Genomic DNA, 12741 nt, shown 5'->3' with positions numbered 1-12741 from the left:
TTCTTTTGGTTTTTCTTTGGATGTACTACCCTCCCTTTTAAACTCTTTCTTGGGATAAAAGTTAGAATAAGGGCTCACCTTTTGACTTGATGTTTTGCGTAAAATTTGTTGCTCAACTTTAATGCAAAGTTGAACCAAATCATTCAAGTCTTGATAAGGTAAGAGCTCCACTCTATCTCTTATCTCAAGTGATAGGCCACTAAGGAACCTAGCTATTGTGGTATCCTCCTCTTCTCTAATGGAGGCTCTCATCATGTAGAGCTCCATTTTTTGTCTATACTCTTCCACACTCATGTTTCTTTGTTGGAGTCTTTGGAGCTTGTCCATCAACTCCCTATGGTAGTAGGAAGGTATGTGTCAGCGTCTTAGGGCTCCCCTAAGGTCATTCCAATATGTAATGTGAGGTTCCCTATGAAGACGCCTTTCTCTTTCGAGAGAGGTCCACCAATACATGGCATTCCCTTGGAAGCTAAGGGCGGCTAAGGGTACTTTACGTTCCTCACTTACCCTATGGCAAGCAAAGAGTTGCTCTACCTTCATTTCCCAATCTAAATAGATTTCTACATTTTTTTTTCCATGAAAATGAGGTAAGTCTACTCTAGTTTCCCTAGGCACCTCTTGCTCCCTTTGCCTATTCCTTCTAGGGGGTGGTTGATAGTAATCATTAATTCTAAGGCTTCCCTCCCCTAGAGACTCATTGCTCCTAGATGCATGAGTATGAGTTTTTTTTTATTTTTGTGATTTTTGTGATTTCTCTTCTTGAGCTTTAGCCATCTCATTGATTTTGTTCTCATTCTCCAATTGTCTAAAAGAGATTAATTGTACCGCTTGTGATACTTCTTTCAAAAGAGTTTTCAAAGATTTTACTTCACTTTCTATAGACTTTGGAGAGTGAGAAGAAGAAGACATGGCTAAAACTTTGTGTGTATAGGTGTTTTACTTTGAGAAAGTTTAGGAAAGTTAGAGAAGGTAGTTTTCCAGGTAAGGGAGGTGAGTCACAAAGGACTACTTAAGTACCAAGCCTTTTCCTTGCCATTCACACAAGACTTTCTCTTAGTGAAACACTTAGAACACAAATAAGTTGAGAAATAAATGCAAGAAAACAATGTAAGCTAACTATGCAACAAAGCTAGTCGGTTTAGCACAAAATTTAAACAAAATTAATCATGCAAAGCGTTTCTACTAAAGCAATAGAATAGCAAATTCAAACAAGTAACAATTACTAAACAAGAATGCTATACTATTCGGCCCTAGGTGAGGCTTCTTGGACACTTAGAGCCCTTGAAGACACACTCACCGTCTAAAACGTAATTAAAAAGGTAATTAACAATAAACCAAGTTGCAAAGGAAATAAGAGAACTCCTTTTGTTGATCCTCTTTTTGGTTAGTGCACTTCCTTGTTGTCTTTGCTTGTTGATCTTCCAAGTGTTTGTAGTGTTTTCTTTTTTTTTCAAGAATGCTTGTTTCGGCTTTGGCTTTGTCTTCTCCTTAGAATGATGGTCTTAATTTCTCCAATTTCCAGCACCTATCAAAGGGCTAAACCTTAACCAAGTCAAGTTCCCATTCACATAAGCACCAAAGAAGAATAAATTCCAGCACCCAAATTAGAGGTCAAAGAACAAAAGCAAGAAACAAATTTAATTGAATAAAACAGTACCACCAAAAGAATTTAGATTATGAAAACTAGAAAGAGAGTCAAGAAATTAAATCAAACAAATAAAAGGTACCAAAATAAAGGTAGGCACACAAAAGAATCCTAAGAATGGCACTAGATTTAGATGACCAAATAAAAAAACAGCACCACTGGAAAATGTTGTGGGCCAGAAACGTATTTTTCCCCAATTTATGCTGATCTGTGTTTTTAAGATATGATTCTGAAATTTTATATGCAAGATATTCAAGATCTTAGCTAAATCCTGGCTTTGGAATCACTCAAAACGCATGCACCAATTTTTTTTAATAAATTTTGCAATTTTGGTGTTCGGTTACGCCAGCTGTAACGCCTCACACGGATTTTAAAAGATTTATCATTTTTTTTCTGTTGCTTCTTTTGGACTAATTATTTTTTGTCCTTTCTATAACACTTCAAACTTGCAAATTCCAGAGAATCAAAATTTTCCTATGAGTGGAAATATTTTTCTGGATCAAAACAGTCAGCACAGAAAAACTGAAACAGGGGAATCTGAAAACTGGAAACAAAAACAGCAAGATACCAAAGTTTAGACACAATGGAAATTTGTGAAATAGAATTGTGTAGGATCTAAACACAATATGAACTCAAACTAAAATTAAAAAGGCACCAAAAGAGCAAAGAACAGCATATTCAAGCAATTAAAGAGACCCAAAATCAAGAAACAATAAAGCCAAATAAAAGGACTACTATGAATTGTTGACAATATGGATGAACATGACTTGACAAAACATATAAGATTCAGAAATTAAAGACTCAAAAGCATAATATGAACCAAATAATGAAAGCAATAAAGACTCAAAAGCCTAAAAGAAAATAGCAACTCAAAGGTGTATGGAATCCTATCACAAATTGCACAAGAACTTGTTCAAGATCAATTGAACAAGAGTGCTTCGGTTGGATCTTCCACAAAGCACACCAAACAAATTAAAATGTAAAAAACAGCAAGACAAGTATGGAAATTAAATGACAATATGAAATAAAGAAGAACTAAAATTGAAAAGACCAAGAGCTACTCATCTTGAAGAACCAAAGCTCTGATACCAAATGATGGCATTTCATGAAGTTCTTTTTGAATCAAAGTAGAGCAAAGGGGCGGAAGCAATGGATGAGGTGAGCAAGATCCTCCTAAGAGTGGTGTTGATCTTGTAGGTGCATGTTAAGTGTGGGTATTGGGTGGTTCGGCCAGCCCAAGGGAAAAATGAAGGAATTGAAGTTTAGAGCCTAGGATTCTAGGGAGAAGCAAAGCTTGGCACAAAATGGCAGCATAACTTTACTCACAATAAACTTGGAAATACAAAGAGAAGGCCTCCCTATTTATAAGCTAGATGGTCGTGATTCTTAAGCTAATACCTAATGAAATGTAAACCAAATGAAATGCAGATCATAGGCACATGTGCTATGACCGGTCACACATAGCAAGCTTCTAGAATGTTTCACTCAAATGTGCTTTCTACACTACTCTATCTACTAAGTACCCCTATTGGGCCTTGATGCAACATGTACAAGGCTTTCTCTCTTCCATCCGTGGCTTCATCTACTTGTGCTTGAACATGCTTGGCCATTGACCTTGTGAGAGGACCTAGACGGTCCAGTGCCACATCTAGACGCTCCATGGGCAGCCTCCCTTCTTCACGTCCTAGACGCTCATTCCTTGGAGCTAGACGCTCCCCTTGGTCTAGACGCTCTTCATGGTTTGGGCTTTGGCTTCCTTGGCTAGATGTGCTTGGCCCTCCTCCATCAGGAACACTGCTACTGATGGCAGAGAGACTTATCTCTACATGCTCCAAGATGTCCAAATTCAAGCGTAGCATAGCTTTTACTTTTTGTCAAAAGTAGCATAGTTTAATTCTTTTGTATTTGTGTTAAAGCATGCAAAGTGGTACCGAGAAGGCTAACCTAAGTTTAATTAGAATTTCATACTTCTAATTAAACTAAGGTCCGGCCCACATTTAAACCTAAATGAGCGTAAGTTCTAGACCATCTAGCACATGGAAGCATTCTAGAACCTACCTCACATGTGCTGAAAATAGGCGCCACTTTCACATGTGCAAGCACTTTGAATTTCCCTCTCTTTTCCACTTTGTAATCCGACCTCCAAGTGCTATATAAGGAGTGTCTTGGCTCTTAGTTTTCCAAGATTAATACATGAGTGAATTGCTGCCAAAATTGTGCCAATATCACTTTTTGCCCAAAACCTCCTAGGTTAGGCTCTTAATCTTCCTAAACCGTCACCTTGCAAGTATTGTTGGCCTCACCACTCTCAAACCCTACCTCTCATGCACCTTCAAGGTCACCACCACTCTTAGGAGGACCTTGTTCCATCTCCAATCCAAGAAACTTCCGCAAATCATCTACTAAACCGAAAGGAAGAAGACACAAATCCATCAGAAGAGGTGAAAAGGCTAACTAGCGTGGTGGTTTTAAACAAGACATGTGTCATCCGTTGAGCGGTTTTGCGGTTTTAATACTTTTTCAAAATGTTATTTAACCTCTCACAACTTCCCATAACATTTCATTACTTTGAGAAACCGTTGGCGCTCTTCCAGATTCTTTGTATTCTCGAACTCATCTCAATCCTTTCAAGTCTTCACGTTCCTCGTGCTAGGTACGTTGTTCTCTTATCTTCTGTATTTTTGGGTTTTCTGCGAATATACTATTTGCTTGAACTTTCTGGTATTTGTGAAGAACTTTGTTGAGTTGGATCGATTAGCTTAAAAGATGTTATTTTTAGTGGATACCTTTCAAAAATTAGAAACTTTGTAATGGACTATGCTTCATTGTACCTGTGGGCAAGAGATGACCTTTTAGACACTGCAAGAAATATTATATTAGCCTCCTTAAAAAATCTACACTAAAGACTAAAAGGGACACTAAGCTCACTCTAATTATCATTTAATGTCTCCCTTTTAGTCTTTGTATGGATTTTTCGGGGAGACTATTTTTTGTAGTGGGAAGAAACCTCTGTTTATACTACTAGATTAAAGCTCCGATAACTAAGGGAATCTCAAGCTCTTGGTAACACTTGCGAAAACTGGATAAAAGTTAAATTGTACAATGAAGGGGAGCCAATGTGTCTCGATTAGAGTGCCAACAAAGATGGTCCCTTATGTTTTTATGTATGATACATTGTTTATTAAGTTAGGTTTGTGTTTTCTGTGACAGCGTTAAAAAAAAGAAGAAGCGCACAAAACCTACCCCCTCCACCACTGTTCTTTTCTTCTTCTTTTTTCTCTTTCTCTCTCCATATTCTCTTCTCTCCCTCTCTCTTAATTTTCTCTCCCAATCTTCATATATTTTAGAATCTGATCGGACCACGTTGTAGCTGGCGAGTTAAGGAACATTTCTACCCGATCAGATTTTCAAACAAAGTAAGTTCATTTTTACACTAAATATCCTTTGTTCTCTGTATTTCCTTATGATTTAGTCATCGATCTTGGTGGGTTCAGTTGAGAAGTTTAATCCTCTCAACTTATTCTATTATATACTAAATTTTTGTTCTGTTTGGATAACTTGCATTAGACCCGTAAATCTTGAAGCTTATCCAGATTGTGGGGAATAAAATTCTAGAAGTTGCTTGGAAAGCAAGCAATTGAGGTAAGGGAAGTTAAATTTAATTTTTAATAGCACCCTAGGATAGAAGATCTGAATGCGGAAGGGACGTGGTCCCAATATTCAATTTTTCTTGCAGGGATGTTGTATGTTTATATATTGGGTTGTTTGTTTATATATTATTTAAATTTGTAAAAATATTATATTTTGATGGTTTAATATTTAAGTGTTGTTTTTTATGTTAATTACGCTTTTGAATATTGTGGATCACTTTTTGAATGATATTGTATGACGGAATGGTGTGAAATTGAATTCATACATTTGGGATAATGTATGGACTGATGTTTGTTGTGTATTATAAGTATTGATGTATATGTGGTAACAGAGATCTCCGAGCTTCCCTGATGATCTAAGTCACATAGACTAAGATATCAGGTGGTGAGAAGCTGATGGGGGAGTTCATGCACACCGTGACATATGAGATGCACGACTTGGGTTGTATTGAACTTACCCTGATCCTTTCTGTTGGATTCGCTGGTAATCTTTGGATCAGGTGTTAGTATCTAGTAGGACTTACTTAATACAGTTCTTCCGGAAGACGTTGTTTGTAGAATATTCTAAATGGGTAGATCCATGAGAGATCTATGTGATCGTTTTATTGTTGAGATTTGAAGAAGATTGAATAATTTGAGAAATTGATCATGTAACTTGGTTTTCTCTTTTGATTTAATTGTGTATATTATAAAATTCTATTTTCACTAGCTTATCCTTGTTTTTCTTGTTGTGTTTGAACTGCGATGACGGTACTACGTACACGAGCAGATGATCTTACAGGAGGTGTTTGAGGATCTGAAGAGCTTTAGGGTGTTGATTTTGAAACTTATATTTTAAATATTTGTATTTTTATATGTCCTAATCATGTATTAAGAATGTTTTGAAAAACTTTATGCTTGTATAGAAATATGTAGAACCTCTATTATAATAGTTAGATGTTATTTTTTTGGGTGTTATATTTGCCGTTAGAGATGTTTGAAAAAGAAATTATAACAATAATGAATGTCTCCCTAGTCCAATTGCATCTCAATGGATCGTCAGTTGTGGGCGTCTTTGAGTAATGCTACGGGTTTGCTCTCCCTTTTTCAATCATCTAATAAGAATTTTAAAGGTGGTTTTATAAAAAATGGAACCTCACCCGATGAGCCTAGTATGTTGGAGGGATACCCAAACCTCTCATTATCAAGCCGTTCACCAATTATAAAATCTAGACGCCGAGGAACGAGAGATACGTGAGATGTTAGAGAAAGATGGGTTTTATCTTCGCCACGGCTAAGCTCTTAAGGAATGAATTTCGAGCTATGGACTTAAAACCTTACATAGGTATCTCTCGTTCCCCATGTGTGTGTTTTTTTTTTTGTTTATTTATTCGTAGCGTAAAGACCGAGACCAATATTTTTGGGATATGACATATTGGATTTTAAGCCCATTACCAATTATTTGAGTGTGAGAAAAGATCATAACATGATTATATAGTTGATTGTACAAAATAAGGCACTACAAAAATCTTTGTATATGTCATGAATCTTCATATTAAAATATACTTAACTTTTGTTAAGTCGGTGAAAAGTACTATGGGCATCGTGAAGAAACACCGCCTAGAAAGCTTTGAGGGGTGGAGTTGTATTTCATCCGTTTAGCATTTTAATGAAGTGTGGTGATAATAATAAATAAATCTTTATCGTAAAAATAATATTTAGAAAAAATGACGTACAAGCGAGAAGATTATGGGCATCACCCAAACACCGAGATAGCACTCTCGAAGTGCTACGGATAGTGATGCATCTGCCAACACTTTTTGAAGTGTGAGAAGATATTATGACGCGACTCTATGGTAAACCCATAATTTTTTAGTCATGCTGAGGATTTTTTAACTATGCTATTTGATCAACTGATTAACCCATGATTTTTGAGTCATGCGTAGCCTTTAGAACAACAGTCCAAATAAGAGATTTATTGAAACTGTGAATTTATTACGTAATAAGGCGACCTCACTAAAAATCCTTGAGAAAAACGAAAAATACTCAAGGTAAAAAAGTGTTGCGCCAAATAATTGGTCATAGATTGTTCAAATCATAAAAGCATAAACTTGTGCAAAAAAAATGCAATAAAGTTGTTTAACTATAAAAAAAACATAGAATTTTCGCTTTCCAGGTTTGAGGTACTAACCCTCCATCAAGAGTCTCCAAATTACTCAATTGTCGAGGACTTTGCGTATGCGAAAAGGAGCTGTCCATTTAGGGGACAACTTGTTCTCCCGTTAATGTAATGGTCCTCTCCTAAGTATGAGGCCAGACATTTGAAACTGTCTAGGAATAACCTTACTTTTGTGCCTTATTTCCATGTGCCACTTAAGAGCTTCGGATCTTGACCTTGACCAGGAGTTTTCTCGGACCTCGTCTAGCATATCTAATTTTACTTGAATTCCTTTGTTGGACGCCTTTGTGGAGAAATTTTGTACTCTAAGTGTCTTGATAGGAATCATGGAATTTGTCTCGTAAACCAACTTGAAGGGTATCTCTCGTGTTATTGACTGAGGGGTTGTGTGGTAAGACCAAAACACTCGTGAATGCTCCTCGGGACAACGGAATATCCTTCGTTTCAGCCCCCAAAACAGTATCCTATTTGATGCCTCGACTTGTCCGTTTTTTCAAAGGATGCTCCACTGAGGAAAAAATTTGTCTTATACTGACCTCCCGACACATCTGAGCCATCAATTTGCTAGCGAACTAAGTTCCATGGTTAGAAATCAAAAGTTTAGGAGCACCAAATCGCAAATGACATTTTTTGATAGGAAACTTTGAATCTTCTGGGCAGAGATAATCACCAAAGGTATCAATCTACTTGGTGAAATATTCAATAGACACCACTAGAAATTTTAGAGGGTGAGTAGCAAGGGGAAAAGGTCCCAAAATGTCAATTCCCCAAGTGTGGAAAGGCAAAGGTGATGTGAGTTGATTTTAGATTTATCCATTTTAGAGGTGTCACTTAACTTATATTTTGGATTTTAGCAAATATATGATGAGAGCTAAGGAAGATTCCCAATGGATACGAACTTAACCAAGTGGTTAAGTAAGTGTGAAGGTTCACTTCCGAAGGAAAAAGGAAAAACACATTATATGGTGAAGAGATGTATGGTGCAGAATTGAAAGAACATGAAAGGAAACACAATAAGATGATAATGACCGAATGGAAATTGGATGAAAAGCAAGGACATAAACACAAAGATCAATGGAGTAATGGAAAATGGAAGAAGAGATGAAGGAAATAAGGCTTATGGTGATGGAAGAGATTGAACACACCACTTTGAGTGTGGTTTCTCCAAGATAAGTGTGGAGGGCCGCCACTTGAAGAGCTCTAAACTCTCACAAGATAAGACCTAATTCTAAAGGGACACAAGCCTCACACAAATTGAGCAGAGTTTCTTTACTATTCAAATTCAACATGAAAATACATGGAGTAAGGCACCCTATTTATAGGAATGGGTGCCTTGGTGGGCAAGTTGGGCAAGGGTAGGATGGGAAAGAAGGGAGAGGTATCACAAGGACTGAGGATTGAATGTAGTTCTTCAGGGGCAGCTTGATGTCAATTGGCATGTCATTAACACTACTCACATTTCTTGGTGTAAGTCATGTTGTCTTCTTTCATGGTCGACTAATAACAACCTTTTCGGGTGGCTTTGAGGGATAGAGCTCAACCCCTGATATGACTTCCACACATTCCTTCATGTAGCTCGGTCAAAACTTTTTTGGCTTGTTCTTCATCAATACATTTGAGTAGTGGGTGGGCGAACTAGTATCAGAACAAGTATCTGTCTATTAGCAGAAACTTTCTAGAGTTGCGTTGAAGCTCTTTAGCAACTTGCCTGACCAATGGTAAGATGTCGTCGGCAATGAAGTGAACATACAGGGTCATCCATGATTGCTTTGCCGAGATGTGGAATATTTCTAAGACCTCATTTTCCAAGCTCTCCACAATCACTCTTTGTGCTCTGAGGGTTTCTTGTATCACAGTGTGGTGAGACCCGCCTTTGGTGGAACTAGATAATTTAGAGAGTAAATCGGCTATAGAATTTTGGCTCCTAGGCTCATGTGTTAGATTAAAAGTTACAAATAACTTCGCAAAAAATGTTACATACCTCAGATATGCAAGGTATGGATCTTTAGCCTGGAAACTGCCAGTTGCTTGCCCACCAATAATTGTGAATCACTATTGGCAATGAGGTATGTTATGCCCATCTCTATGGCAAACAACATTCTAGCTATGAGTGTCTCATATTCGGCTTAGTTGTTATTTGCTTTGAAACAAAATCAAAGTGATTGTTCTAAAAGTACGTCGTATGGTCCTTCTAAATTTATTCCAACTACATTGGCCTTTGTGTTAGAAGCTTCGTCGATCGAGAGGATCCATTCAATTGACTCGGATGAGGAGGATACAGTGGTGGGGTGAGTTTTGCAATGAAGTCTACCAACACTTGACCTTTGATAGGCCCTCGAGGTTCATAGTGAATATCAAACTTTGACAACTCAATTGCCCACTTTATCATCTTTCCCGTTACATCTAGTTTGCACAGTACTTGTCAAATAGGAAGATCAGTCATGACTATTACCGAGCAACTCTAAAATTACTGTCGCAACCGTCGGTAGTGAATACAATCGCTAGTGTCGGTTTCTCAATTGTTTGATCCCGTGTCTTCGCTGCCTACAGAACTTTGATAACATAGTAGATTGGTTTATATTTTTCCTCCACATCCTGAACGAGAACCAGCTGATAGCCCGGTCGGTTACCGAGAAGTATAGCCGTATAGGTACTCCCAGGGCTTAATAAGGATCGATGAATGTGCGATGTATTTCTTTAAATTGACAAAAGCTTCTTCACACTGTTCCAACCAGCAAATCGTTCGTTCTTTCGTTAGCATTGAAAGTACGAGAACTCCTTTTCTCCTTTGGCAGAAAAAAAATTGTGACAAGGTCGTTATTTGCCTGGTTAACTGCTGAACTTCCTTCACACTGGTCAGACTTTTCATGTCAATGATCACCCAACACTTGTTAAGGTTAGTTTCGATTCCCCTTTCAGTTAGTAAGAAACCAAGGAACTTACCTTCTTGAACACCAAACACACATTTTTGTAGGGTTAAGCTTCAAGCGATGTTGTCCAATTCTTTTCAAAAGTTCCTCTAGGTCCTGGCAGTGGCTTGCTGGTCGTTTTGAGGTCACCACCATGTCATCTACATATGCTTGTACATTTCATCCTGGGGCAAAGAATTTTGTCCATCGGTCGTTGGTAGGTGGCTATAATATTTCCTTTCAGAGTGAGGAACTTCATCTTCAGGTGAGAGGTGGACACCACGACCCCAAGCTTGTTTAAAGATGGCCGCTCAAGTAGTAAATTGTACGAAGAGGAAGCATCCACAACTATGTATCTTATCATAATGATGCTTGTTGTCATTCCATCGAAGAAGGTGGTTTGAAGCTCCAAATGGCTTCGAAATTCTACTTGTTATCCCAAGAAACCGACCAAGGTCCCATCAAAAGTCTTTAGTTGATCTTGTGGTATGTTCAAACCTAGGAAATCCCAGAACATGACATTTGTTGATCGATTAAGACTCAGTGCACTTTGCGATTCATGGCTATAACAAATATCATAATTGGGTCGTCTTCATGGGAAACTACATCTTCCAAGTTTGTGACCGAGAACATAATACAGGGAGTTCGAGGCGGTGGTTGAGCCTCGAAGGACAACACAACTCTTGCATAGCATTTTCAGCTTGATGAAGTGACTCCGCCTCTTGAGAACCCACTTGCGATGGTGTTGAAGTCCCTGAGAACTAGGGTTTTGTGAGCAGGTTCCGTAAGAGCAACTTCTCTTCCTGATGTAGCCCGCTTTTGCTCACTAGATTCCTGTAAATATTTTTGTAAGATTCCTTCACCCAATAACCAAGCTAATTGAACTACCAACATATAACAATTTTTCATGTCATGACTATGGGTCCCATGAAACTCACATCAAGCCTCTCGGTGGTGCCCCAATAGGCGCTCGGTTTTTCTAGGAAAATTTAGTTTATTAGCTACTTCGGAGTCTCTCAGAAGTTGTTTCGTGAAATGTTCATGGGGGGCATTGGGGGACCTCCCTTTTTTCGTTATCTAAGCAGACGACATATGGAACGTATCACCATTCGTACTTTCTTCCCCCTGTATTTTATAGGCTGTTTGCTCTCGGTTCCGCTATATTTGAAGCATTTACGTTTCTCCTCGTCCCTTTTCCTCCTCAAGGCTTCCTCGGCCTCAATAAAGGTTGAGGCACATTTCCTGACTTCAACAATCGATTCTGCTCGGCTCTTGAGTAGTGACTCGCTAAATGGGTTAGCACGCAGTCCTTTCACAAAGGCATCTACCACCATCTCCTCATTGGGTTGTTGTTGGATTCACACAGAGACCTCACAAAAACGATTAAGATAGTTTTTCAGAAGATCTCCTTCAGCCTGCTTAATGTCAAACAAATATGCCATTATAGGAGGTTTAATCTTGTTGCCGGTGAATTGGTCCTGAAATATTCTTGCAAAAACACAAAATGGGTGATGGTATTGTCGGGTATACCATTGAACCACTAAAGAGCGGTTTCGACAAACATGCCAACAAACATCTTGCATAAGACAGAATCTGACCCCTTTGATATCAACATTTGCATCCTGAAATCCTTTAGATGATTTTTAGGATCATCGGAACCTAAGAAAGTAGTGATCTTGGGTATCATAAAATGTGGGGGTACTAGCTCTTTCATAATTTTTCTCGAGAATGTTTGGGGATCTTCCCTATTGGGTTGTGGGATTCCACCTTGTCGTTTATTTTCAAGATCATGAGTAATCTTTCTCAGGGTTTCATTTTCCTTTTGTATGTCCTCGTGGGCTTTGACTGCATCTTCCATCAATTTTCTAGCCATCTCTACATCGTCTCGGAGCTTCATCTGTTCTTCTTATGCTTCTTTATAACGATGCTCGTGTTCCTCTTGTAGTTCTAGGCACAATCATTCTTGTGCAACCCGAAAATCTTTGACTTGCTTCCTAACTTTCGCGTTATCCCTCTAGAATTCTTGAATGATCTTCATGAGTTGTTGCATTGACATGTTCTCGTTTTTCATTTTCACAGACACGTTTGGTCTTGGATTCCTCATCGCGTTGTGCACGGTGAATCTTTTCGGAAGTAATGTTGGTGCAAGAACAACTTTTACTTGGCCCACGGTGAGCGCCAGTTTGTTCTGACTCAATCTAGTTTCTAGAAATTAATGTTTTCTTTTCTTCACATGAACCAGTCCAAATATTTTTCGATCCTTCTTTGCTTTTTAATTCTTCCCTTTATAGATTATCTCAATCAATTTTTAATTAACTAACTGAAATCATGCTTACTAACTGTCTTTCCTCCTTTTCTGGTAATTTATTTTAACGCAAA

This window comes from Phaseolus vulgaris, chromosome 4 (genome assembly GCF_051622355.1).
Source record: "Phaseolus vulgaris cultivar YP4 chromosome 4, ASM5162235v1, whole genome shotgun sequence".
NCBI lineage: Eukaryota > Viridiplantae > Streptophyta > Magnoliopsida > Fabales > Fabaceae > Phaseolus > Phaseolus vulgaris.
This window is presented reverse-complemented; position numbering follows the sequence as displayed.